Genomic DNA, 24536 nt, shown 5'->3' with positions numbered 1-24536 from the left:
TGTGACGTAAATAGTCAAAGTTTTTCCACAATACCTAACGAACATTTAATCTTTGGGCTTCCGTTGCACAATGGTTAACGCCGTCGGCTGTTAACCGAAAGTTTGGTGGTTCGAGCCCATCCGGGAGCGGTGTTGTGAGGTCTTAGATGTAACGTAAAATTCAGAGTTTTTTAAAAATAACCGACGAACATTTAATTTTTGGTCTTCCGTGGCGCAATGGTTAGAGCGTTCTGCTGTTATTCAAAAGGTTTGTGGTTCGAGCCCATCCGGGAGCGGTGTTGTGAAGTTTCAGATGTGACGTAAAAAGTCAAAGTTTTTCCACAATACCTGACGACCATTTAATCTTTGGGCTTCCGTGGCGCAATGGTTAGCGCGTTCGGCTGTTAACCGAAAGGTTGGTGTTTCGAGCCCTTCCGGGAGCGGTGTTGTGAGGTCTTAGATGTAACGTAAAATTCAAAGTTTTTTAAAAATCTGACGAACATTTAATTTTTGGGCTTCCGTGGCGCAATGGTTAGCGCGTTCAGCTGTTATTCAAAAGGTTTGTGGTTCGAGCCCATCCGGGAGCGGTGTTTTGAAGTCTCTGATGTGACGTAAAAGTCAGAGTTTTTCCACAATACCTGACGACCATTGCATTTCTGAGCTTCCTTGGCTCGAAGGTTAGCGCGTTCGGATGTTAACCAAAAGGTTGGTGGTTCGAGCCCACCCGGCTGCCGTGTTGTGAAGTCTCAAATGTAACGTAAAAAGCCAAAGTTTTTCCACAATACCTGACGACCGTTTAATTTTTGAGCTTCCGTGGCGCAATGGTTAGCGCGTTCGGCTGTTAACCGAAAGGTTGGTGGTTCGAGCCCACCCGGGAGCGGTGTTGTGAAATCTCACATGTAACGTAAAAATCCAAAGTTTTTCCACAATACCTGACGAACATTTAATCTTTGGGCTTCCGTTGCGCAATGGTTAACGCCGTCGGCTGTTAACCGAAAGGTTGGTGGTTCGAGCCCATCCGGGAGCGGTGTTGTGAGGTCTTAGATGTAACGTAAAATTCAGAGTTTTTTAAAAATAACTGACGAACATTTAATTTTTGGGCTTCCGTGGCGCAATGGTTAGCGCGTTCGGCTGTTAACCGAAAGGTTGAAGGTTCGAGCCCATCCGGGAGCGGTGTTGTGAAGTCTCAGATGTGACGTAAAAAGTCAAAGTTTTTCCACAATACCTGACGACCATTTCATTTCTGAGCTTCCTTGGCTCGAAGGTTAGCGCGTTCGGATGTTAACCAAAAGGTTGGTGGTTCGAGCCCACCCGGCTGCCGTGTTGTGAAGTCTCAAATGTAACGTAAAAAGCCAAAGTTTTTCCACAATACCTGACGACCGTTTAATTTTTAAGCTTCCGTGGCGCAATGGTTAGCGCGTTCGGCTGTTAACCGAAAGGTTGGTGGTTCGAGCCCACCCGGGAGCGGTGTTGTGAAATCTCACATGTAACGTAAAAATCCAAAGTTTTTCCACAATACCTGACGAACATTTAATCTTTGGGCTTCCGTTGCGCAATGGTTAACGCCGTCGGCTGTTAGCCGAAAGGTTGGTGGTTCGAGCCCATCCGGGAGCGGTGTTGTGAGGTCTTAGATGTAACGTAAAATTCAGAGTTTTTCCACAATACCTGACGACCATTTCATTTCTGAGCTTCCTTGGCTCCATGGTTAGCGTGTTCGGATGTTAAGCTTAAGGTTGGTGGTTCGAGCCCACCCGGGAGCAGTGTTGTGAAGTCTCAAATGTAACGTAAAAAGCCAAAGTTTTTCCACAATACCTGACGACCATTTAATTTTTGGGCTTCCGTGGCTCAATGGTTAGCGCGTTCGGCTGTTAACTAATAGGTTGGTGGTTCGAGCCCACCCGGGAGCGGAGTTGTGAAATCTCACAGGTAACGTAAAAATCCAAAGTTTTTCCACAATACCTGACGAACATTTAATCTTTGGGCTTCCGTTGCGCAATGGTTAACGCCGTCGGCTGTTAACCGAAAGGTTGGTGGTTCGAGCCCATCCGGGAGCGGTGTTGTGAGGTCTTAGATGTAACGTAAAATTCAGAATTTTTTAAAAATATCTGACGAACATTTAATTTTTGGGCTTCCGTGGCGCAATGGTTAGCGCGTTCAGCTGTTATTCAAAAGGTTTGTGGTTCGAGCCTATCCGGGAGCGGTGTTTTGAAGTCTCTGATGTGACGTAAAAAGTCAGAGTTTTTCCACAATACCTGACGACCATTTCATTTCTGAGCTTCCTTGGCTCGAAGGTTAGCGCGTTCGGATGTTAACCAAAAGGTTGGTGGTTCGAGCCCACCCGGCTGCCGTGTTGTGAAGTCTCAAATGTAACGTAAAAAGCCAAAGTTTTTCCACAATACCTGACGACCATTTAATTTTTGGGCTTCCGTGGCTCAATGGTTAGCGCGTTCGGCTGTTAACTAATAGGTTGGTGGTTCGAGCCCACCCGGGAGCGGAGTTGTGAAATCTCACAGGTAACGTAAAAATCCAAAGTTTTTCCACAATACCTGACGAACATTTAATCTTTGGGCTTCCGTTGCGCAATGGTTAACGCCGTCGGCTGTTAACCGAAAGGTTGGTGGTTCGAGCCCATCCGGGAGCGGTGTTGTGAGGTCTTAGATGTAGCGTAAAATTCAGAGTTTTTTAAAAATATCTGACGAACATTTAATTTTTGGGCTTCCGTGGCGCAATGGTTAGCGCGTTCAGCTGTTATTCAAAAGGTTTGTGGTTCGAGCCCATCCGGGAGCGGTGTTTTGAAGTCTCTGATGTGACGTAAAAAGTCAGAGTTTTTCCACAATACCTGACGACCATTTCATTTCTGAGCTTCCTTGGCTCGAAGGTTAGCGCGTTCGGATGTTAACCAAAAGGTTGGTGGTTCGAGCCCACCCGGCTGCCGTGTTGTGAAGTCTCAAATGTAACGTAAAAAGCCAAAGTTTTTCCACAATACCTGACGACCGTTTAATTTTTAAGCTTCCGTGGCGCAATGGTTAGCGCGTTCGGCTGTTAACCGAAAGGTTGGTGGTTCGAGCCCACCCGGGAGCGGTGTTGTGAAATCTCACATGTAACGTAAAAATCCAAAGTTTTTCCACAATACCTGACGAACATTTAATCTTTGGGCTTCCGTTGCGCAATGGTTAACGCCGTCGGCTGTTAGCCGAAAGGTTGGTGGTTCGAGCCCATCCGGGAGCGGTGTTGTGAGGTCTTAGATGTAACGTAAAATTCAGAGTTTTTCCACAATACCTGACGACCATTTCATTTCTGAGCTTCCTTGGCTCCATGGTTAGCGTGTTCGGATGTTAAGCTTAAGGTTGGTGGTTCGAGCCCACCCGGGAGCAGTGTTGTGAAGTCTCAAATGTAACGTAAAAAGCCAAAGTTTTTCCACAATACCTGACGACCATTTAATTTTTGGGCTTCCGTGGCTCAATGGTTAGCGCGTTCGGCTGTTAACTAATAGGTTGGTGGTTCGAGCCCACCCGGGAGCGGAGTTGTGAAATCTCACAGGTAACGTAAAAATCCAAAGTTTTTCCACAATACCTGACGAACATTTAATCTTTGGGCTTCCGTTGCGCAATGGTTAACGCCGTCGGCTGTTAACCGAAAGGTTGGTGGTTCGAGCCCATCCGGGAGCGGTGTTGTGAGGTCTTAGATGTAACGTAAAATTCAGAATTTTTTAAAAATATCTGACGAACATTTAATTTTTGGGCTTCCGTGGCGCAATGGTTAGCGCGTTCAGCTGTTATTCAAAAGGTTTGTGGTTCGAGCCTATCCGGGAGCGGTGTTTTGAAGTCTCTGATGTGACGTAAAAAGTCAGAGTTTTTCCACAATACCTGACGACCATTTCATTTCTGAGCTTCCTTGGCTCGAAGGTTAGCGCGTTCGGATGTTAACCAAAAGGTTGGTGGTTCGAGCCCACCCGGCTGCCGTGTTGTGAAGTCTCAAATGTAACGTAAAAAGCCAAAGTTTTTCCACAATACCTGACGACCATTTAATTTTTGGGCTTCCGTGGCTCAATGGTTAGCGCGTTCGGCTGTTAACTAATAGGTTGGTGGTTCGAGCCCACCCGGGAGCGGAGTTGTGAAATCTCACAGGTAACGTAAAAATCCAAAGTTTTTCCACAATACCTGACGAACATTTAATCTTTGGGCTTCCGTTGCGCAATGGTTAACGCCGTCGGCTGTTAACCGAAAGGTTGGTGGTTCGAGCCCATCCGGGAGCGGTGTTGTGAGGTCTTAGATGTAGCGTAAAATTCAGAGTTTTTTAAAAATATCTGACGAACATTTAATTTTTGGGCTTCCGTGGCGCAATGGTTAGCGCGTTCAGCTGTTATTCAAAAGGTTTGTGGTTCGAGCCCATCCGGGAGCGGTGTTTTGAAGTCTCTGATGTGACGTAAAAAGTCAGAGTTTTTCCACAATACCTGACGACCATTTCATTTCTGAGCTTCCTTGGCTCGAAGGTTAGCGCGTTCGGATGTTAACCAAAAGGTTGGTGGTTCGAGCCCACCCGGCTGCCGTGTTGTGAAGTCTCAAATGTAACGTAAAAAGCCAAAGTTTTTCCACAATACCTGACGACCGTTTAATTTTTAAGCTTCCGTGGCGCAATGGTTAGCGCGTTCGGCTGTTAACCGAAAGGTTGGTGGTTCGAGCCCACCCGGGAGCGGTGTTGTGAAATCTCACATGTAACGTAAAAATCCAAAGTTTTTCCACAATACCTGACGAACATTTAATCTTTGGGCTTCCGTTGCGCAATGGTTAACGCCGTCGGCTGTTAGCCGAAAGGTTGGTGGTTCGAGCCCATCCGGGAGCGGTGTTGTGAGGTCTTAGATGTAACGTAAAATTCAGAGTTTTTCCACAATACCTGACGACCATTTCATTTCTGAGCTTCCTTGGCTCCATGGTTAGCGTGTTCGGATGTTAAGCTTAAGGTTGGTGGTTCGAGCCCACCCGGGAGCAGTGTTGTGAAGTCTCAAATGTAACGTAAAAAGCCAAAGTTTTTCCACAATACCTGACGACCATTTAATTTTTGGGCTTCCGTGGCTCAATGGTTAGCGCGTTCGGCTGTTAACTAATAGGTTGGTGGTTCGAGCCCACCCGGGAGCGGAGTTGTGAAATCTCACAGGTAACGTAAAAATCCAAAGTTTTTCCACAATACCTGACGAACATTTAATCTTTGGGCTTCCGTTGCGCAATGGTTAACGCCGTCGGCTGTTAACCGAAAGGTTGGTGGTTCGAGCCCATCCGGGAGCGGTGTTGTGAGGTCTTAGATGTAACGTAAAATTCAGAATTTTTTAAAAATATCTGACGAACATTTAATTTTTGGGCTTCCGTGGCGCAATGGTTAGCGCGTTCAGCTGTTATTCAAAAGGTTTGTGGTTCGAGCCTATCCGGGAGCGGTGTTTTGAAGTCTCTGATGTGACGTAAAAAGTCAGAGTTTTTCCACAATACCTGACGACCATTTCATTTCTGAGCTTCCTTGGCTCGAAGGTTAGCGCGTTCGGATGTTAACCAAAAGGTTGGTGGTTCGAGCCCACCCGGCTGCCGTGTTGTGAAGTCTCAAATGTAACGTAAAAAGCCAAAGTTTTTCCACAATACCTGACGACCATTTAATTTTTGGGCTTCCGTGGCTCAATGGTTAGCGCGTTCGGCTGTTAACTAATAGGTTGGTGGTTCGAGCCCACCCGGGAGCGGAGTTGTGAAATCTCACAGGTAACGTAAAAATCCAAAGTTTTTCCACAATACCTGACGAACATTTAATCTTTGGGCTTCCGTTGCGCAATGGTTAACGCCGTCGGCTGTTAACCGAAAGGTTGGTGGTTCGAGCCCATCCGGGAGCGGTGTTGTGAGGTCTTAGATGTAGCGTAAAATTCAGAGTTTTTTAAAAATATCTGACGAACATTTAATTTTTGGGCTTCCGTGGCGCAATGGTTAGCGCGTTCAGCTGTTATTCAAAAGGTTTGTGGTTCGAGCCCATCCGGGAGCGGTGTTTTGAAGTCTCTGATGTGACGTAAAAAGTCAGAGTTTTTCCACAATACCTGACGACCATTTCATTTCTGAGCTTCCTTGGCTCGAAGGTTAGCGCGTTCGGATGTTAACCAAAAGGTTGGTGGTTCGAGCCCACCCGGCTGCCGTGTTGTGAAGTCTCAAATGTAACGTAAAAAGCCAAAGTTTTTCCACAATACCTGACGACCGTTTAATTTTTGAGCTTCCGTGGCGCAATGGTTAGCGCGTTCGGCTGTTAACAGAAAGGTTGGTGGTTCGAGCCCACCCGGGAGCGGTGTTGTGAGATCTCAAACGTAATGTCAAATGCCAAAGTTTTTGCACAATACCTGACGACCATTTAATTTTTGAGCTTCCGTGGCGCAATGGTTAGCGCGTTCGGCTGTTAACCGAAAGGTTGGTGGTTCGAGCCCACCCGGGAGCGGTGTTGTGAAATCTCACATGTAACGTAAAAATCCAAAGTTTTTCCACAATACCTGACGAACATTTAATCTTTGGGCTTCCGTTGCGCAATGGTTAACGCCGTCGGCTGTTAACCGAAAGATTGGTGGTTCGAGCCCATCCGGGAGCGGTGTTGTGAGGTCTTAGATGTAACGTAAAATTCAGAGTTTTTTAAAAATAACTGACGAACATTTAATTTTTGGGCTTCCGTGGCGCAATGGTTAGCGCGTTCGGCTGTTAACCGAAAGGTTGGTGGTTCGAGCCCATCCGGGAGCGGTGTTGTGAAGTCTCAGATGTGACGTAAAAAGTCAAAGTTTTTCCACAATACCTGACGACTATTTCATTTCTGAGCTTCCTTGGCTCCATGGTTAGCGTTTTCGGATGTTAAGCTTAAGGTTGGTGGTTCGAGCCCACCCGGGAGGAGTGTTGTGAAGTCTCAAATGTAACGTAAAAAGCCAAAGTTTTTCCACAATACCTGACGACCATTTAATTTTTGGGCTTCCGTGGCTCAATGGTTAGCGCGTTCGGCTGTTAACTAATAGGTTGGTGGTTCGAGCCCACCCGGGAGCGGAGTTGTGAAATCTCACAGGTAACGTAAAAATACAAAGTTTTTCCACAATACCTGACGAACATTTAATCTTTGGGCTTCCGTTGCGCAATGGTTAACGCCGTCGGCTGTTAACCGAAAGGTTGGTGGTTCGAGCCCATCCGGGAGCGGTGTTGTGAGGTCTTAGATGTAACGTAAAATTCAGAGTTTTTTAAAAATAACTGACGAACATTTAATTTTTGGGCTTCCGTGGCGCAATGGTTAGCGCGTTCGGCTGTTAACCGAAAGGCTGGTGGTTCGAGCCCATCTGGGAGCGGTGTTGTGAGGTCTTAGATGTAACGTAAAATTCAGAGTTTTTTAAAAATACCTGACGAACATTTAATCTTTGGGCTTCTGTGGCGCAATGGTTAGCGCGTTCGGCTGTTAACCGAAAGGTTGGTGGTTCGAGCCCACCCGGGAGCGGTGTTGTGAGCTCTCACATGTAACGTAAAAAGCCAAAGTGTTTCCACAATACCCGACGACCATTTAATTTTTGGGCTTCCGTGGCGCAATGGTTAGCGCGTTCGGCTGTTAACCGAAAGGTTGGTGGTTCGAGCCCATCCGTGAGCGGTGTTGTGAGGTCTCAGATGTGACGTAAAAAGTCAAAGTTTTTCCACAATACCTGACGAACATTTAATCTTTGGGCTTCCGTTGCGCAATGGTTAACGCCGTCGGCTGTTAACCGAAAGGTTGGTGGTTCGAGCCCATCCGGGAGCGGTGTTGCGAGGTCTTAGATGTAACGTAAAATTCAGAGTTTTTTAAAAATAACTGACGAACATTTAATTTTTGGGCTTCCGTGGCGCAATGGTTAGAGAGTTCAGCTGTTATTCAAAACGTTTGTGGTTCGAGCCCATCCGGGAGCGGTGTTGTGAAGTCTCAGATGTGACGTAAAAAGTCAAAGCTTTTCCACAATACCTGACGAACATTTAATCTTTGGGCTTCCGTTGCACAATGGTTAACGCCGTCGGCTGTTAACCGAAAGGTTGGTGGTTCGAGCCCATCCGGGAGCGATGTTGTGAGGTCGTAGATGTAACGTAAAATTCAGAGTTTTTTAAAAATACCTGACGAACATTTAATCTTTGGGCTTCTGTGGCGCAATGGTTAGCGCGTTCGGCTGTTAACCGAAAGGTTGGTGGTTCGAGCCCACCCGGGAGCGGTGTTGTGAGCTCTCACATGTAACGTAAAAAGTCAAAGTTTTTCCACAATACCTGACGACCATTTAATTTTTGAGCTTCCGTGGCGCAATGGTTAGCGCGTTCGGCTGTTAACCGAAAGGTTGGTGGTTCGAGCCCATCCGGGAGCGGTGTTGTGAGGTCTCAGATGTGACGTAAAAAGTCAAAGTTTTTCCACAATACCTGACGAACATTTAATTTTTGGGCTTCCGTGGCGCAATGGTTAGCGCGTTCGGCTGTTAACCGAAAGGTTGGTGGTTCGAGCCCACCCGGGAGCGGTGTTGTGAAATCTCACATGTAACGTAAAACTCCAAAGTTTTTCCACAATACCTGACGAACATTTAGTTTTTGGGCTTCCGTTGCGCAATGGTTAACGCCGTCGGCTGTTAACCGAAAGGTTGGTGGTTCGAGCCCATCCGGGAGCGGTGTTGTGAGGTCTTAGATGTAACGTAAAATTCAGAGTTTTTTAAAAATAACTGACGAACATTTAATTTTTGGGCTTCCGTGGCGCAATGGTTAGCGCGTTCGGCTGTTAACCGAAAGGTTGGTGGTTCGAGCCCATCCGGGAGCGGTGTTGTGAGGTCTTAGATGTAACGTAAAATTCAGAATTTTTTAAAAATACCTGACGAACATTTAATCTTTGGGCTTCTGTGGCGCAATGGTTAGCGCGTTCGGCTGTTAACCGAAAGGTTGGTGGTTCGAGCCCACCCGGGAGCGGTGTTGTGAGCTCTCACATGTAACGTAAAAAGCCAAAGTGTTTCCACAATACCCGACGACCATTTAATTTTTGGGCTTCCGTGCCGCAATGGGTAGCGCGTTCGGCTGTTAACCGAAAGGTTGGTGGTTCGAGCCCACCCGGGAGCGGTGTTGTGAGCTCTCACATGTAACGTAAAAAGCCAAAGTGTTTCCACAATACCCGACGACCATTTAATTTTTGGGCTTCCGTGGCGCAATGGTTAGCGCGTTCGGCTGTTAACCGAAAGGTTGGTGGTTCGAGCCCACCCGGGAGCGGTGTTGTGAGGTCTTAGATGTAACGTAAACTTCAGAGTTTTTTAAAAATACCTGACGAACATTTAATCTTTGGGCTTCCGTGGCGCAATGGTTAGCGCGTTCGGCTGTTAACTGAAAGGTTGGTGGTTCGAGACCATCCGGGAGCGGTGTTGTGAAGTCTCAGATGTGACGTAAAAAGTCAAAGTTTTTCCACAATACCTGACGACCATTTAATTTTTGAGCTTCCGTGGCGCAATGGTTAGCGCGTTCGGCTGTTAACCGAAAGGTTGGTGGTTCGAGCCCATCCGGGAGCGGTGTTGTGAGGTCTCAGATGTGACGAAAAAAGTCAAAGTTTTTCCACAATACCTGACGAACATTTAATTTTTGGGCTTCCGTGGCGCAATGGTTAGCGCGTTCGGCTGTTAACCGAAAGGTTGGTGGTTCGAGCCCACCCGGGAGCGGTGTTGTGAAATCTCACATGTAACGTAAAACTCCAAAGTTTTTCCACAATACCTGACGAACATTTAGTTTTTGGGCTTCCGTTGCGCAATGGTTAACGCCGTCGGCTGTTAACCGAAAGGTTGGTGGTTCGAGCCCATCCGGGAGCGGTGTTGTGAGGTCTTAGATGTAACGTAAAATTCAGAGTTTTTTAAAAATAACTGACGAACATTTAATTTTTGGGCTTCCGTGGCGCAATGGTTAGCGCGTTCGGCTGTTAACCGAAAGGTTGGTGGTTCGAGCCCATCCGGGAGCGGTGTTGTGAGGTCTTAGATGTAACGTAAAATTCAGAATTTTTTAAAAATACCTGACGAACATTTAATCTTTGGGCTTCTGTGGCGCAATGGTTAGCGCGTTCGGCTGTTAACCGAAAGGTTGGTGGTTCGAGCCCACCCGGGAGCGGTGTTGTGAGGTCTTAGATGTAACGTAAAATTCAGAGTTTTTTAAAAATAACTGACGAACATTTAATTTTTGGGCTTCCGTGGCGCAATGGTTAGAGCGTTCAGCTGTTATTCAAAAGATTTGTGGTTCGAGCCCATCCGGGAGCGGTGTTGTGAAGTCTCAGATGTGACGTAAAAAGTCAAAGCTTTTCCACAATACCTGACGAACATTTAATCTTTGGGCTTCCGTTGCACAATGGTTAACGCCGTCGGTTGTTAACCGAAAGGTTGGTGGTTCGAGCCCATCCGGGAGCGATGTTGTGAGGTCGTAGATGTAACGTAAAATTCAGAGTTTTTTAAAAATAACTGACGAACATTTAATTTTTGGGCTTCCGTGGCGCAATGGTTAGCGCGTTCGGCTGTTAACCGAAAGGTTGGTGGTTCGAGCCCATCCGGGAGCGGTGTTGTGAGGTCTTAGATGTAACGTAAAATTCAGAGTTTTTTAAAAATACCTGACGAACATTTAATCTTTGGGCTTCTGTGGCGCAATGGTTAGCGCGTTCGGCTGTTAACCGAAAGGTTGGTGGTTCGAGCCCACCCGGGAGCGGTGTTGTGAGCTCTCACATGTAACGTAAAAAGCCAAAGTGTTTCCACAATACCCAACGACCATTTAATTTTTGGGCTTCCGTGGCGCAATGGTTAGCGCGTTCGGCTGTTAACCGAAAGGTTGGTGGTTCGAGCCCACCCGGGAGCGGTGTTGTGAGCTCTCACATGTAACGTAAAAAGCCAAAGTGTTTCCACAATACCCGACGACCATTTAATTTTTGGGCTTCCGTGGCGCAATGGTTAGCGCGTTCGGCTGTTAAACGAAAGGTTGGTGGTTCGAGCCCACCCGGGAGCGGTGTTGTGAGGTCTTAGATGTAACGTAAAATTCAGAGTTTTTTAAAAATAACTGACGAACATTTAATTTTTGGGCTTCCGTGGCGCAATGGTTAGCGCGTTCGGCTGTTAACCGAAAGGTTGGTGGTTCGAGCCCATCCGGGAGCGGTGTTGTGAGGTCTTAGATGTAACGTAAAATTCAGAATTTTTTAAAAATACCTGACGAACATTTAATCTTTGGGCTTCTGTGGCGCAATGGTTAGCGCGTTCGGCTGTTAACCGAAAGGTTGGTGGTTCGAGCCCACCCGGGAGCGGTGTTGTGAGCTCTCACATGTAACGTAAAAAGCCAAAGTGTTTCCACAATACCCGACGACCATTTAATTTTTGGGCTTCCGTGGCGCAATGGTTAGCGCGTTCGGCTGTTAACCGAAAGGTTGGTGGTTCGAGCCCACCCGGGAGCGGTGTTGTGAGCTCTCACATGTAACGTAAAAAGCCAAAGTGTTTCCACAATACCCGACGACCATTTAATTTTTGGGCTTCCGTGGCGCAATGGTTAGCGCGTTCGGCTGTTAACCGAAAGGTTGGTGGTTCGAGCCCACCCGGGAGCGGTGTTGTGAGGTCTTAGATGTAACGTAAAATTCAGAGTTTTTTAAAAATAACTGACGAACATTTAATTTTTGGGCTTCCGTGGCGCAATGGTTAGAGCGTTCAGCTGTTATTCAAAAGATTTGTGGTTCGAGCCCATCCGGGAGCGGTGTTGTGAAGTCTCAGATGTGACGTAAAAAGTCAAAGCTTTTCCACAATACCTGACGAACATTTAATCTTTGGGCTTCCGTTGCACAATGGTTAACGCCGTCGGTTGTTAACCGAAAGGTTGGTGGTTCGAGCCCATCCGGGAGCGATGTTGTGAGGTCGTAGATGTAACGTAAAATTCAGAGTTTTTTAAAAATAACTGACGAACATTTAATTTTTGGGCTTCCGTGGCGCAATGGTTAGCGCGTTCGGCTGTTAACCGAAAGGTTGGTGGTTCGAGCCCATCCGGGAGCGGTGTTGTGAGGTCTTAGATGTAACGTAAAATTCAGAGTTTTTTAAAAATACCTGACGAACATTTAATCTTTGGGCTTCTGTGGCGCAATGGTTAGCGCGTTCGGCTGTTAACCGAAAGGTTGGTGGTTCGAGCCCACCCGGGAGCGGTGTTGTGAGCTCTCACATGTAACGTAAAAAGCCAAAGTGTTTCCACAATACCCAACGACCATTTAATTTTTGGGCTTCCGTGGCGCAATGGTTAGCGCGTTCGGCTGTTAACCGAAAGGTTGGTGGTTCGAGCCCACCCGGGAGCGGTGTTGTGAGCTCTCACATGTAACGTAAAAAGCCAAAGTGTTTCCACAATACCCGACGACCATTTAATTTTTGGGCTTCCGTGGCGCAATGGTTAGCGCGTTCGGCTGTTAAACGAAAGGTTGGTGGTTCGAGCCCACCCGGGAGCGGTGTTGTGAGGTCTTAGATGTAACGTAAAATTCAGAGTTTTTTAAAAATAACTGACGAACATTTAATTTTTGGGCTTCCGTGGCGCAATGGTTAGCGCGTTCGGCTGTTAACCGAAAGGTTGGTGGTTCGAGCCCATCCGGGAGCGGTGTTGTGAGGTCTTAGATGTAACGTAAAATTCAGAATTTTTTAAAAATACCTGACGAACATTTAATCTTTGGGCTTCTGTGGCGCAATGGTTAGCGCGTTCGGCTGTTAACCGAAAGGTTGGTGGTTCGAGCCCACCCGGGAGCGGTGTTGTGAGCTCTCACATGTAACGTAAAAAGCCAAAGTGTTTCCACAATACCCGACGACCATTTAATTTTTGGGCTTCCGTGGCGCAATGGGTAGCGCGTTCGGCTGTTAACCGAAAGGTTGGTGGTTCGAGCCCACCCGGGAGCGGTGTTGTGAGCTCTCACATGTAACGTAAAAAGCCAAAGTGTTTCCACAATACCCGACGACCATTTAATTTTTGGGCTTCCGTGGCGCAATGGTTAGCGCGTTCGGCTGTTAACCGAAAGGTTGGTGGTTCGAGCCCACCCGGGAGCGGTGTTGTGAGGTCTTAGATGTAACGTAAACTTCAGAGTTTTTTAAAAATACCTGACGAACATTTAATCTTTGGGCTTCCGTGGCGCAATGGTTAGCGCGTTCGGCTGTTAACTGAAAGGTTGGTGGTTCGAGACCATCCGGGAGCGGTGTTGTGAAGTCTCAGATGTGACGTAAAAAGTCAAAGTTTTTCCACAATACCTGACGACCATTTAATTTTTGAGCTTCCGTGGCGCAATGGTTAGCGCGTTCGGCTGTTAACCGAAAGGTTGGTGGTTCGAGCCCATCCGGGAGCGGTGTTGTGAGGTCTCAGATGTGACGTAAAAAGTCAAAGTTTTTCCACAATACCTGACGAACATTTAATTTTTGGGCTTCCGTGGCGCAATGGTTAGCGCGTTCGGCTGTTAACCGAAAGGTTGGTGGTTCGAGCCCACCCGGGAGCGGTGTTGTGAAATCTCACATGTAACGTAAAACTCCAAAGTTTTTCCACAATACCTGACGAACATTTAGTTTTTGGGCTTCCGTTGCGCAATGGTTAACGCCGTCGGCTGTTAACCGAAAGGTTGGTGGTTCGAGCCCATCCGGGAGCGGTGTTGTGAGGTCTTAGATGTAACGTAAAATTCAGAATTTTTTAAAAATACCTGACGAACATTTAATCTTTGGGCTTCTGTGGCGCAATGGTTAGCGCGTTCGGCTGTTAACCGAAAGGTTGGTGGTTCGAGCCCACCCGGGAGCGGTGTTGTGAGCTCTCACATGTAACGTAAAAAGCCAAAGTGTTTCCACAATACCCGACGACCATTTAATTTTTGGGCTTCCGTGGCGCAATGGGTAGCGCGTTCGGCTGTTAACCGAAAGGTTGGTGGTTCGAGCCCACCCGGGAGCGGTGTTGTGAGCTCTCACATGTAACGTAAAAAGCCAAAGTGTTTCCACAATACCCGACGACCATTTAATTTTTGGGCTTCCGTGGCGCAATGGTTAGCGCGTTCGGCTGTTAACCGAAAGGTTGGTGGTTCGAGCCCACCCGGGAGCGGTGTTGTGAGGTCTTAGATGTAACGTAAAATTCAGAGTTTTTTAAAAATAACTGACGAACATTTAATTTTTGGGCTTCCGTGGCGCAATGGTTAGAGCGTTCAGCTGTTATTCAAAAGATTTGTGGTTCGAGCCCATCCGGGAGCGGTGTTGTGAAGTCTCAGATGTGACGTAAAAAGTCAAAGCTTTTCCACAATACCTGACGAACATTTAATCTTTGGGCTTCCGTTGCACAATGGTTAACGCCGTCGGTTGTTAACCGAAAGGTTGGTGGTTCGAGCCCATCCGGGAGCGATGTTGTGAGGTCGTAGATGTAACGTAAAATTCAGAGTTTTTTAAAAATAACTGACGAACATTTAATTTTTGGGCTTCCGTGGCGCAATGGTTAGCGCGTTCGGCTCTTAACCGAAAGGTTGGTGGTTCGAGCCCATCCGGGAGCGGTGTTGTGAGGTCTTAGATGTAACGTAAAACTCAGAGTTTTTTAAAAATACCTGACGAACATTTAATCTTTGGGCTTCTGTGGCGCAATGGTTAGCGCGTTCGGCTGTTAACCGAAAGGTTGGTGGTTCGAGCCCACCCGGGAGCGGTGTTGTGAGCTCTCACATGTAACGTAAAAAGCCAAAGTGTTTCCACAATACCCAACGACCATTTAATTTTTGGGCTTCCGTGGCGCAATGGTTAGCGCGTTCGGCTGTTAACCGAAAGGTTGGTGGTTCGAGCCCACCCGGGAGCGGTGTTGTGAGCTCTCACATGTAACGTAAAAAGCCAAAGTGTTTCCACAATACCCGACGACCATTTAATTTTTGGGCTTCCGTGGCGCAATGGTTAGCGCGTTCGGCTGTTAACCGAAAGGTTGGTGGTTCGAGCCCACCCGGGAGCGGTGTTGTGAGGTCTTAGATGTAACGTAAAATTCAGAGTTTTTTAAAAATAACTGACGAACATTTAATTTTTGGGCTTCCGTGGCGCAATGGTTAGAGCGTTCAGCTGTTATTCAAAAGATTTGTGGTTCGAGCCCATCCGGGAGCGGTGTTGTGAAGTCTCAGATGTGACGTAAAAAGTCAAAGCTTTTCCACAATACCTGACGAACATTTAATCTTTGGGCTTCCGTTGCACAATGGTTAACGCCGTCGGCTGTTAACCGAAAGGTTGGTGGTTCGAGCCCATCCGGGAGCGATGTTGTGAGGTCGTAGATGTAACGTAAAATTCAGAGTTTTTTAAAAATAACTGACGAACATTTAATTTTTGGGCTTCCGTGGCGCAATGGTTAGCGCGTTCGGCTGTTAACCGAAAGGTTGGTGGTTCGAGCCCATCCGGGAGCGGTGTTGTGAGGTCTTAGATGTAACGTAAAATTCAGAGTTTTTTAAAAATACCTGACGAACATTTAATCTTTGGGCTTCTTTGGCGCAATGGTTAGCGCGTTCGGCTGTTAACCGAAAGGTTGGTGGTTCGAGCCCACCCGGGAGCGGTGTTGTGAGCTCTCACATGTAACGTAAAAAGCCAAAGTGTTTCCACAATACCCAACGACCATTTAATTTTTGGGCTTCCGTGGCGCAATGGTTAGCGCGTTCGGCTGTTAACCGAAAGGTTGGTGGTTCGAGCCCACCCGGGAGCGGTGTTGTGAGCTCTCACATGTAACGTAAAAAGCCAAAGTGTTTCCACAATACCCGACGACCATTTAATTTTTGGGCTTCCGTGGCGCAATGGTTAGCGCGTTCGGCTGTTAACCGAAAGGTTGGTGGTTCGAGCCCACCCGGGAGCGGTGTTGTGAGGTCTTAGATGTAACGTAAAATTCAGAGTTTTTTAAAAATAACTGACGAACATTTAATTTTTGGGCTTCCTTGGCTCCATGGTTAGCGTGTTCGGATGTTAAGCTTAAGGTTGGTGGTTCGAGCCCACCCGGGAGCAGTGTTGTGAAGTCTCAAATGTAACGTAAAAAGCCAAAGTTTTTCCACAATACCTGACGACCATTTAATTTTTGGTTTTCCGTGGCTCAATGGTTAGCGCGTTCGGCTGTTAACTAATAGGTTGGTGGTTCGAGCCCACCCGGGAGCGGAGTTGTGAAATCTCACAGGTAACGTAAAAATCCAAAGTTTTTCCACAATACCTGACGAACATTTAATCTTTGGGCTTCCGTTGCGCAATGGTTAACGCCGTCGGCTGTTAACCGAAAGGTTGGTGGTTCGAGCCCATCCGGGAGCGGTGTTGTGAGGTCTTAGATGTAACGTAAACTTCAGAGTTTTTTAAAAATACCTGACGAACATTTAATCTTTGGGCTTCCGTGGCGCAATGGTTAGCGCGTTCGGCTGTTAACTGAAAGGTTGGTGGTTCGAGACCATCCGGGAGCGGTGTTGTGAGGTCTCAGATGTGACGTAAAAAGTCAAAGTTTTTCCACAATACCTGACGACCATTTAATTTTTGAGCTTCCGTGGCGCAATGGTTAGCGCGTTCGGCTGTTAACCGAAAGGTTGGTGGTTCGAGCCCATCCGGGAGCGGTGTTGTGAGGTCTCAGATGTGACGTAAAAAGTCAAAGTTTTTCCACAATACCTGACGAACATTTAATTTTTGGGCTTCCGTGGCGCAATGGTTAGCGCGTTCGGCTGTTAACCGAAAGGTTGGTGGTTCGAGCCCACCCGGGAGCGGTGTTGTGAAATCTCACATGTAACGTAAAACTCCAAAGTTTTTCCACAATACCTGACGAACATTTAATTTTTGGGCTTCCGTTGCGCAATGGTTAACGCCGTCGGCTGTTAACCGAAAGGTTGGTGGTTCGAGCCCATCCGGGAGCGGTGTTGTGAGGTCTTAGATGTAACGTAAAATTCAGAGTTTTTTAAAAATAACTGACGAACATTTAATTTTTGGGCTTCCGTGGCGCAATGGTTAGCGCGTTCGGCTGTTAACCGAAAGTTTGGTGGTTCGAGCCCATCCGGGAGCGGTGTTGTGAGGTCTTAGATGTAACGTAAAATTCAGAGTTTTTTAAAAATACCTGACGAACATTTAATCTTTGGGCTTCTGTGGCGCAATGGTTAGCGCGTTCGGCTGTTAACCGAAAGGTTGGTGGTTCGAGCCCACCCGGGAGCGGTGTTGTGAGCTCTCACATGTAACGTAAAAAGCCAAAGTGTTTCCACAATACCCGACGACCATTTAATTTTTGGGCTTCCGTGGCGCAATGGTTAGCGCGTTCGGCTGTTAACCGAAAGGTTGGTGGTTCGAGCCCACCCGGGAGCGGTGTTGTGAACTCTCACATGTAACGTAAAAAGCCAAAGTGTTTCCACAATACCCGACGACCATTTAATTTTTGGGCTTCCGTGGCGCAATGGTTAGCGCGTTCGGCTGTTAACCGAAAGGTTGGTGGTTCGAGCCCACCCGGGAGCGGTGTTGTGAAATCTCACATGTAACGTAAAAATCCAAAATTTTTCCACAATACCTGACGAACATTTAATCTTTGGGCTTCCGTTGCGCAATGGTTAACGCCGTCGGCTGTTAACCGAAAGGTTGGTGGTTCGAGCCCATCCGGGAGCGGTGTTGTGAGGTCTTAGATGTAACGTAAAATTCAGAGTTTTTTAAAAATAACTGACGAACATTTAATTTTTGGGCTTCCGTGGCGCAATGGTTAGCGCGTTCGGCTGTTAACCGAAAGGTTGGTGGTTCGAGCCCATCCGGGAGCGGTGTTGTGAGGTCTTAGATGTAACGTAAAATTCAGAGTTTTTTAAAAATACCTGACGAACATTTAATCTTTGGGCTTCTGTGGCGCAATGGTTAGCGCGTTCGGCTGTTAACCGAAAGGTTGGTGGTTCGAGCCCACCCGGGAGCGGTGTTGTGAGCTCTCACATGTAACGTAAAAAGCCAAAGTGTCTCCACTATACCTGACGAACATTTAATCTTTGGGCTTCCGTTGCGCAATGGTTAACGCCGTCGGCTGTTAACCGAAAGGTTGGTGGTTCGAGCCCATCCGGGAGCGGTGTTGTGAGGTCTTAGATGTAACGTAAAATTCAGAGTTTTTTAAAAATAACTGACGAACATTTAATTTTTGGGCTTTCGTGGCGCAATGGTTAGAGCGTTCAGCTGTTAACCGAAAGGTTGGTGGTTCGAGCCCACCCGGGAGCGGTGTTTTGAAGTCTTGGATGTGACGTAAAAAGTCAGAGTTTTTCCACAATACCTGACGACCATTTCATTTCTGAGCTTCCTTGCCTCGAAGGTTAGCGCGTTCGGATGTTAACCAAAAGGTTGATGGTTCGAGCCCACCCGGCTGCCGTGTTGTGAAGTCTCAAATGTAACGTAAAAAGCCAAAGTTTTTCCACAATACCTGACGACCGTTTAATTTTTGAGCTTCCGTGGCGCAATGGTTAGCGCGTTCGGCTGTTAACCGAAAGGTTGGTGGTTCGAGCCCACCCGGGAGCGGTGTTGTGAGATCTCAAACGTAATGTCAAATGCCAAAGTTTTTCCACAATACCTGACGAACATTTAATTTTTGGGCTTCCGTGGCGCAAAGGTTAGCGCGTTCGGCTGTTAACCGAAAGGTTGGTGGTTCGAGCCCACCCGGGAGCGGTGTTGTGAAATCTCACATGTAAAGTAAAAATCCAAAGTTTTTCCACAATACCTGACGAACATTTTATCTTTGGGTTTCCGTTGCGCAATGGTTAACGCCGTCGGCTGTTAACCGAAAGGTTGGTGGTTCGAGCCCATCCGGGAGCGGTGTTGTGAGGTCTTAGATGTAACGTAAAATTCAGAGTTTTTTAAAAGTAACTGACGAACATTTAATTTTTAGCTTCCGTGGCGCAATGGTTAGCGCGTTCGGCTGTTAACCGAAAGGTTGGTGGTTCGAGCCCATCCGGGAGCGGTGTTGTGAGGTCTCAGATGTGACGTAAAAAGTCAAAGTTTTTCCACAATACCTGACGAACATTTAATTTTTGGGCTTCCGTGGCGCAATGGTTAGCGCGTTCGGCTGTTAACCGAAAGGTTGGTGGTTCGAGCCCACCCGGGATTGGTGTTGTGAAATCTCACATGTAACGTAAAACTCCAAAGTTTTTCCACAATACCTGACGAACATTTAGTTTTTGGGCTTCCGTTGCGCAATGGTTAACGCCGTCGGCTGTTAACCGAAAGGTTGGTGGTTCGAGCCCATCCGGGAGCGGTGTTGTGAGGTCTTAGATGTAACGTAAAATTCAGAGTTTTTTAAAAATAACTGACGAACATTTAATTTTTGGGCTTCCGTGGCGCAATGGTTAGCGCGTTCGGCTGTTAACCGAAAGGTTGGTGGTTCGAGCCCATCCGGGAGCGGTGTTGTGAGGTCTTAGATGTAACGTAAAATTCAGAATTTTTTAAAAATACCTGACGAACATTTAATCTTTGGGCTTCTGTGGCGCAATGGTTAGCGCGTTCGGCTGTTAACCGAAAGGTTGGTGGTTCGAGCCCACCCGGGAGCGGTGTTGTGAGCTCTCACATGTAACGTAAAAAGCCAAAGTGTTTCCACAATACCCGACGACCATTTAATTTTTGGGCTTCCGTGGCGCAATGGGTAGCGCGTTCGGCTGTTAACCGAAAGGTTGGTGGTTCGAGCCCACCCGGGAGCGGTGTTGTGAGCTCTCACATGTAACGTAAAAAGCCAAAGTGTTTCCACAATACCCGACGACCATTTAATTTTTGGGCTTCCGTGGCGCAATGGTTAGCGCGTTCGGCTGTTAACCGAAAGGTTGGTGGTTCGAGCCCACCCGGGAGCGGTGTTGTGAGGTCTTAGATGTAACGTAAAATTCAGAGTTTTTTAAAAATAACTGACGAACATTTAATTTTTGGGCTTCCGTGGCGCAATGGTTAGAGCGTTCAGCTGTTATTCAAAAGATTTGTGGTTCGAGCCCATCCGGGAGCGGTGTTGTGAAGTCTCAGATGTGACGTAAAAAGTCAAAGCTTTTCCACAATACCTGACGAACATTTAATCTTTGGGCTTCCGTTGCACAATGGTTAACGCCGTCGGTTGTTAACCGAAAGGTTGGTGGTTCGAGCCCATCCGGGAGCGATGTTGTGAGGTCGTAGATGTAACGTAAAATTCAGAGTTTTTTAAAAATAACTGACGAACATTTAATTTTTGGGCTTCCGTGGCGCAATGGTTAGCGCGTTCGGCTGTTAACCGAAAGGTTGGTGGTTCGAGCCCATCCGGGAGCGGTGTTGTGAGGTCTTAGATGTAACGTAAAATTCAGAGTTTTTTAAAAATACCTGACGAACATTTAATCTTTGGGCTTCTGTGGCGCAATGGTTAGCGCGTTCGGCTGTTAACCGAAAGGTTGGTGGTTCGAGCCCACCCGGGAGCGGTGTTGTGAGCTCTCACATGTAACGTAAAAAGCCAAAGTGTTTCCACAATACCCAACGACCATTTAATTTTTGGGCTTCCGTGGCGCAATGGTTAGCGCGTTCGGCTGTTAATCGAAAGGTTGGTGGTTCGAGCCCACCCGGGAGCGGTGTTGTGAGCTCTCACATGTAACGTAAAAAGCCAAAGTGTTTCCACAATACCCGACGACCATTTAATTTTTGGGCTTCCGTGGCGCAATGGTTAGCGCGTTCGGCTGTTAAACGAAAGGTTGGTGGTTCGAGCCCACCCGGGAGCGGTGTTGTGAGGTCTTAGATGTAACGTAAAATTCAGAGTTTTTTAAAAATAACTGACGAACATTTAATTTTTGGGCTTCCGTGGCGCAATGGTTAGCGCGTTCGGCTGTTAACCGAAAGGTTGGTCGTTCGAGCCCATCCGGGAGCGGTGTTGTGAGGTCTTAGATGTAACGTAAAATTCAGAATTTTTTAAAAATACCTGACGAACATTTAATCTTTGGGCTTCTGTGGCGCAATGGTTAGCGCGTTCGGCTGTTAACCGAAAGGTTGGTGGTTCGAGCCCACCCGCGAGCGGTGTTGTGAGCTCTCACATGTAACGTAAAAAGCCAAAGTGTTTCCACAATACCCGACGACCATTTAATTTTTGGGCTTCCGTGGCGCAATGGGTAGCGCGTTCGGCTGTTAACCGAAAGGTTGGTGGTTCGAGCCCACCCGGGAGCGGTGTTGTGAGCTCTCACATGTAACGTAAAAAGCCAAAGTGTTTCCACAATACCCGACGACCATTTAATTTTTGGGCTTCCGTGGCGCAATGGTTAGCGCGTTCGGCTGTTAACCGAAAGGTTGGTGGTTCGAGCCCACCCGGGAGCGGTGTTGTGAGGTCTTAGATGTAACGTAAACTTCAGAGTTTTTTAAAAATACCTGACGAACATTTAATCTTTGGGCTTCCGTGGCGCAATGGTTAGCGCGTTCGGCTGTTAACTGAAAGGTTGGTGGTTCGAGACCATCCGGGAGCGGTGTTGTGAAGTCTCAGATGTGACGTAAAAAGTCAAAGTTTTTCCACAATACCTGACGACCATTTAATTTTTGAGCTTCCGTGGCGCAATGGTTAGCGCGTTCGGCTGTTAACCGAAAGGTTGGTGGTTCGAGCCCATCCGGGAGCGGTGTTGTGAGGTCTCAGATGTGACGTAAAAAGTCAAAGTTTTTCCACAATACCTGACGAACATTTAATTTTTGGGCTTCCGTGGCGCAATGGTTAGCGCGTTCGGCTGTTAACCGAAAGGTTGGTGGTTCGAGCCCACCCGGGAGCGGTGTTGTGAAATCTCACATGTAACGTAAAACTCCAAAGTTTTTCCACAATACCTGACGAACATTTAGTTTTTGGGCTTCCGTTGCGCAATGGTTAACGCCGTCGGCTGTTAACCGAAAGGTTGGTGGTTCGAGCCCATCCGGGAGCGATGTTGTGAGGTCGTAGATGTAACGTAAAATTCAGAGTTTTTTAAAAATAACTGACGAACATTTAATTTTTGGGCTTCCGTGGCGCAATGGTTAGCGCGTTCGGCTGTTAACCGAAAGGTTGGTGGTTCGAGCCCACCCGGGAGCGGTGTTGTGAAATCTCACATGTAACGTAAAAATCCAAAGTTTTTCCACAATACCTGACGAACATTTTATCTTTGGGCTTCCGTTGCGCAATGGTTAACGCCGTCGGCTGTTAACCGAAAGGTTGGTGGTTCGAGCCCATCCGGGAGCGGTTTTTGTGAGGTCTTAGATGTAACGTAAAATTCAGAGTTTTTTAAAAATAACTGACGAACATTTAATTTTTGGGCTTCCGTGGCGCAATGGTTAGCGCGTTCGGCTGTTAACCGAAAGGTTGGTGGTTCGAGCCCATCCGGGAGCGGTGTTGTGAGGTCTTAGATGTAACGTAAAATTCAGAGTTTTTTAAAAATACCTGACGAACATTTAATCTTTGGGCTTCTGTGGCGCAATGGTTAGCGCGTTCGGCTGTTAACAGAAAGGTTGGTGGTTCGAGCCCACCCGGGAGCGGTGTTGTGAGCTCTCACATGTAACGTAAAAAGCCAAAGTGTTTCCACAATACCCGACGACCATTTAATTTTTGGGCTTCCGTGGCGCAATGGTTAGCGCGTTCGGCTGTTAACCGAAAGGTTGGTGGTTCGAGCCCACCCGGGAGCGGTGTTGTGAGGTCTTAGATGTAACGTAAACTTCAGAGTTTTTTAAAAATACCTGACGAACATTTAATCTTTGGGCTTCCGTGGCGCAATGGTTAGCGCGTTCGGCTGTTAACTGAAAGGTTGGTGGTTCGAGACCATCCGGGAGCGGTGTTGTGAGGTCTTAGATGTAACGTAAAATTCAGAATTTTTTAAAAATACCTGACGAACATTTAATCTTTGGGCTTCTGTGGCGCAATGGTTAGCGCGTTCGGCTGTTAACCGAAAGGTTGGTGGTTCGAGCCCACCCGCGAGCGGTGTTGTGAGCTCTCACATGTAACGTAAAAAGCCAAAGTGTTTCCACAATACCCGACGACCATTTAATTTTTGGGCTTCCGTGGCGCAATGGGTAGCGCGTTCGGCTGTTAACCGAAAGGTTGGTGGTTCGAGCCCACCCGGGAGCGGTGTTGTGAGCTCTCACATGTAACGTAAAAAGCCAAAGTGTTTCCACAATACCCGACGACCATTTAGTTTTTGGGCTTCCGTGGCGCAATGGTTAGCGCGTTCGGCTGTTAACCGAAAGGTTGGTGGTTCGAGCCCACCCGGGAGCGGTGTTGTGAGGTCTTAGATGTAACGTAAACTTCAGAGTTTTTTAAAAATACCTGACGAACATTTAATCTTTGGGCTTCCGTGGCGCAATGGTTAGCGCGTTCGGCTGTTAACTGAAAGGTTGGTGGTTCGAGACCATCCGGGAGCGGTGTTGTGAAGTCTCAGATGTGACGTAAAAAGTCAAAGTTTTTCCACAATACCTGACGACCATTTAATTTTTGAGCTTCCGTGGCGCAATGGTTAGCGCGTTCGGCTGTTAACCGAAAGGTTGGTGGTTCGAGCCCATCCGGGAGCGGTGTTGTGAGGTCTCAGATGTGACGTAAAAAGTCAAAGTTTTTCCACAATACCTGACGAACATTTAATTTTTGGGCTTCCGTGGCGCAATGGTTAGCGCGTTCGGCTGTTAACCGAAAGGTTGGTGGTTCGAGCCCACCCGGGAGCGGTGTTGTGAAATCTCACATGTAACGTAAAACTCCAAAGTTTTTCCACAATACCTGACGAACATTTAGTTTTTGGGCTTCCGTTGCGCAATGGTTAACGCCGTCGGCTGTTAACCGAAAGGTTGGTGGTTCGAGCCCATCCGGGAGCGATGTTGTGAGGTCGTAGATGTAACGTAAAATTCAGAGTTTTTTAAAAATAACTGACGAACATTTAATTTTTGGGCTTCCGTGGCGCAATGGTTAGCGCGTTCGGCTGTTAACCGAAAGGTTGGTGGTTCGAGCCCACCCGGGAGCGGTGTTGTGAAATCTCACATGTAACGTAAAAATCCAAAGTTTTTCCACAATACCTGACGAACATTTTATCTTTGGGCTTCCGTTGCGCAATGGTTAACGCCGTCGGCTGTTAACCGAAAGGTTGGTGGTTCGAGCCCATCCGGGAGCGGTTTTTGTGAGGTCTTAGATGTAACGTAAAATTCAGAGTTTTTTAAAAATAACTGACGAACATTTAATTTTTGGGCTTCCGTGGCGCAATGGTTAGCGCGTTCGGCTGTTAACCGAAAGGTTGGTCGTTCGAGCCCATCCGGGAGCGGTGTTGTGAGGTCTTAGATGTAACGTAAAATTCAGAATTTTTTAAAAATACCTGACGAACATTTAATCTTTGGGCTTCTGTGGCGCAATGGTTAGCGCGTTCGGCTGTTAACCGAAAGGTTGGTGGTTCGAGCCCACCCGCGAGCGGTGTTGTGAGCTCTCACATGTAACGTAAAAAGCCAAAGTGTTTCCACAATACCCGACGACCATTTAATTTTTGGGCTTCCGTGGCGCAATGGGTAGCGCGTTCGGCTGTTAACCGAAAGGTTGGTGGTTCGAGCCCACCCGGGAGCGGTGTTGTGAGCTCTCACATGTAACGTAAAAAGCCAAAGTGTTTCCACAATACCCGACGACCATTTAATTTTT

The 24536-nt window shown here is 47.3% G+C and overlaps 32 non-coding genes across 32 annotated transcripts; all 32 read left to right on the top strand.

Annotated features, from left to right (window-relative positions):
• The first annotated feature begins 786 nt into the window (after positions 1–786).
• Positions 787–859, top strand: TRNAN-GUU (transfer RNA asparagine (anticodon GUU)). The gene has a single exon. It is a non-coding gene; the product is annotated as a tRNA-Asn (tRNA).
• Positions 860–1373: 514 nt separating this feature from the next.
• On the top strand, positions 1374–1446 carry TRNAN-GUU (transfer RNA asparagine (anticodon GUU)). Its single transcript has one exon. It is a non-coding gene; the product is annotated as a tRNA-Asn (tRNA).
• A 1541-nt stretch (positions 1447–2987) lies between these two features.
• Positions 2988–3060, top strand: TRNAN-GUU (transfer RNA asparagine (anticodon GUU)). The gene has a single exon. It is a non-coding gene; the product is annotated as a tRNA-Asn (tRNA).
• A 1541-nt stretch (positions 3061–4601) lies between these two features.
• Positions 4602–4674, top strand: TRNAN-GUU (transfer RNA asparagine (anticodon GUU)). The gene has a single exon. It is a non-coding gene; the product is annotated as a tRNA-Asn (tRNA).
• Positions 4675–6362: 1688 nt separating this feature from the next.
• Positions 6363–6435, top strand: TRNAN-GUU (transfer RNA asparagine (anticodon GUU)). Its single transcript has one exon. It is a non-coding gene; the product is annotated as a tRNA-Asn (tRNA).
• Positions 6436–8415: 1980 nt separating this feature from the next.
• Positions 8416–8488, top strand: TRNAN-GUU (transfer RNA asparagine (anticodon GUU)). The gene has a single exon. It is a non-coding gene; the product is annotated as a tRNA-Asn (tRNA).
• A 660-nt stretch (positions 8489–9148) lies between these two features.
• On the top strand, positions 9149–9221 carry TRNAN-GUU (transfer RNA asparagine (anticodon GUU)). Its single transcript has one exon. It is a non-coding gene; the product is annotated as a tRNA-Asn (tRNA).
• A 367-nt stretch (positions 9222–9588) lies between these two features.
• On the top strand, positions 9589–9661 carry TRNAN-GUU (transfer RNA asparagine (anticodon GUU)). The gene has a single exon. It is a non-coding gene; the product is annotated as a tRNA-Asn (tRNA).
• Positions 9662–10759: 1098 nt separating this feature from the next.
• On the top strand, positions 10760–10832 carry TRNAN-GUU (transfer RNA asparagine (anticodon GUU)). Its single transcript has one exon. It is a non-coding gene; the product is annotated as a tRNA-Asn (tRNA).
• A 513-nt stretch (positions 10833–11345) lies between these two features.
• Positions 11346–11418, top strand: TRNAN-GUU (transfer RNA asparagine (anticodon GUU)). Its single transcript has one exon. It is a non-coding gene; the product is annotated as a tRNA-Asn (tRNA).
• A 74-nt stretch (positions 11419–11492) lies between these two features.
• TRNAN-GUU (transfer RNA asparagine (anticodon GUU)) lies at positions 11493–11565 on the top strand. Its single transcript has one exon. It is a non-coding gene; the product is annotated as a tRNA-Asn (tRNA).
• Positions 11566–12224: 659 nt separating this feature from the next.
• Positions 12225–12297, top strand: TRNAN-GUU (transfer RNA asparagine (anticodon GUU)). Its single transcript has one exon. It is a non-coding gene; the product is annotated as a tRNA-Asn (tRNA).
• A 660-nt stretch (positions 12298–12957) lies between these two features.
• Positions 12958–13030, top strand: TRNAN-GUU (transfer RNA asparagine (anticodon GUU)). The gene has a single exon. It is a non-coding gene; the product is annotated as a tRNA-Asn (tRNA).
• Positions 13031–13397: 367 nt separating this feature from the next.
• TRNAN-GUU (transfer RNA asparagine (anticodon GUU)) lies at positions 13398–13470 on the top strand. Its single transcript has one exon. It is a non-coding gene; the product is annotated as a tRNA-Asn (tRNA).
• Positions 13471–13984: 514 nt separating this feature from the next.
• On the top strand, positions 13985–14057 carry TRNAN-GUU (transfer RNA asparagine (anticodon GUU)). Its single transcript has one exon. It is a non-coding gene; the product is annotated as a tRNA-Asn (tRNA).
• A 366-nt stretch (positions 14058–14423) lies between these two features.
• TRNAK-CUU (transfer RNA lysine (anticodon CUU)) lies at positions 14424–14496 on the top strand. The gene has a single exon. It is a non-coding gene; the product is annotated as a tRNA-Lys (tRNA).
• A 220-nt stretch (positions 14497–14716) lies between these two features.
• On the top strand, positions 14717–14789 carry TRNAN-GUU (transfer RNA asparagine (anticodon GUU)). The gene has a single exon. It is a non-coding gene; the product is annotated as a tRNA-Asn (tRNA).
• Positions 14790–14863: 74 nt separating this feature from the next.
• Positions 14864–14936, top strand: TRNAN-GUU (transfer RNA asparagine (anticodon GUU)). The gene has a single exon. It is a non-coding gene; the product is annotated as a tRNA-Asn (tRNA).
• Positions 14937–15595: 659 nt separating this feature from the next.
• TRNAN-GUU (transfer RNA asparagine (anticodon GUU)) lies at positions 15596–15668 on the top strand. The gene has a single exon. It is a non-coding gene; the product is annotated as a tRNA-Asn (tRNA).
• Positions 15669–15742: 74 nt separating this feature from the next.
• TRNAN-GUU (transfer RNA asparagine (anticodon GUU)) lies at positions 15743–15815 on the top strand. The gene has a single exon. It is a non-coding gene; the product is annotated as a tRNA-Asn (tRNA).
• Positions 15816–16622: 807 nt separating this feature from the next.
• TRNAN-GUU (transfer RNA asparagine (anticodon GUU)) lies at positions 16623–16695 on the top strand. Its single transcript has one exon. It is a non-coding gene; the product is annotated as a tRNA-Asn (tRNA).
• Positions 16696–17208: 513 nt separating this feature from the next.
• Positions 17209–17281, top strand: TRNAN-GUU (transfer RNA asparagine (anticodon GUU)). The gene has a single exon. It is a non-coding gene; the product is annotated as a tRNA-Asn (tRNA).
• A 74-nt stretch (positions 17282–17355) lies between these two features.
• On the top strand, positions 17356–17428 carry TRNAN-GUU (transfer RNA asparagine (anticodon GUU)). Its single transcript has one exon. It is a non-coding gene; the product is annotated as a tRNA-Asn (tRNA).
• Positions 17429–18381: 953 nt separating this feature from the next.
• Positions 18382–18454, top strand: TRNAN-GUU (transfer RNA asparagine (anticodon GUU)). The gene has a single exon. It is a non-coding gene; the product is annotated as a tRNA-Asn (tRNA).
• Positions 18455–19700: 1246 nt separating this feature from the next.
• Positions 19701–19773, top strand: TRNAN-GUU (transfer RNA asparagine (anticodon GUU)). The gene has a single exon. It is a non-coding gene; the product is annotated as a tRNA-Asn (tRNA).
• A 1392-nt stretch (positions 19774–21165) lies between these two features.
• Positions 21166–21238, top strand: TRNAN-GUU (transfer RNA asparagine (anticodon GUU)). Its single transcript has one exon. It is a non-coding gene; the product is annotated as a tRNA-Asn (tRNA).
• A 367-nt stretch (positions 21239–21605) lies between these two features.
• Positions 21606–21678, top strand: TRNAN-GUU (transfer RNA asparagine (anticodon GUU)). The gene has a single exon. It is a non-coding gene; the product is annotated as a tRNA-Asn (tRNA).
• A 220-nt stretch (positions 21679–21898) lies between these two features.
• Positions 21899–21971, top strand: TRNAN-GUU (transfer RNA asparagine (anticodon GUU)). Its single transcript has one exon. It is a non-coding gene; the product is annotated as a tRNA-Asn (tRNA).
• A 514-nt stretch (positions 21972–22485) lies between these two features.
• On the top strand, positions 22486–22558 carry TRNAN-GUU (transfer RNA asparagine (anticodon GUU)). The gene has a single exon. It is a non-coding gene; the product is annotated as a tRNA-Asn (tRNA).
• A 513-nt stretch (positions 22559–23071) lies between these two features.
• On the top strand, positions 23072–23144 carry TRNAN-GUU (transfer RNA asparagine (anticodon GUU)). The gene has a single exon. It is a non-coding gene; the product is annotated as a tRNA-Asn (tRNA).
• Positions 23145–23511: 367 nt separating this feature from the next.
• Positions 23512–23584, top strand: TRNAN-GUU (transfer RNA asparagine (anticodon GUU)). The gene has a single exon. It is a non-coding gene; the product is annotated as a tRNA-Asn (tRNA).
• Positions 23585–23804: 220 nt separating this feature from the next.
• TRNAN-GUU (transfer RNA asparagine (anticodon GUU)) lies at positions 23805–23877 on the top strand. Its single transcript has one exon. It is a non-coding gene; the product is annotated as a tRNA-Asn (tRNA).
• Positions 23878–24536: the final 659 nt, after the last annotated feature.

Source organism: Phalangium opilio, unplaced genomic scaffold, assembly GCF_054372755.1.
Source record: "Phalangium opilio isolate 3A_F unplaced genomic scaffold, DU_Popi_V2 ptg000352l_1, whole genome shotgun sequence".
Taxonomy (NCBI): Eukaryota; Metazoa; Arthropoda; class Arachnida; order Opiliones; family Phalangiidae; genus Phalangium; species Phalangium opilio.
This window is presented reverse-complemented; position numbering and strand designations above follow the sequence as displayed.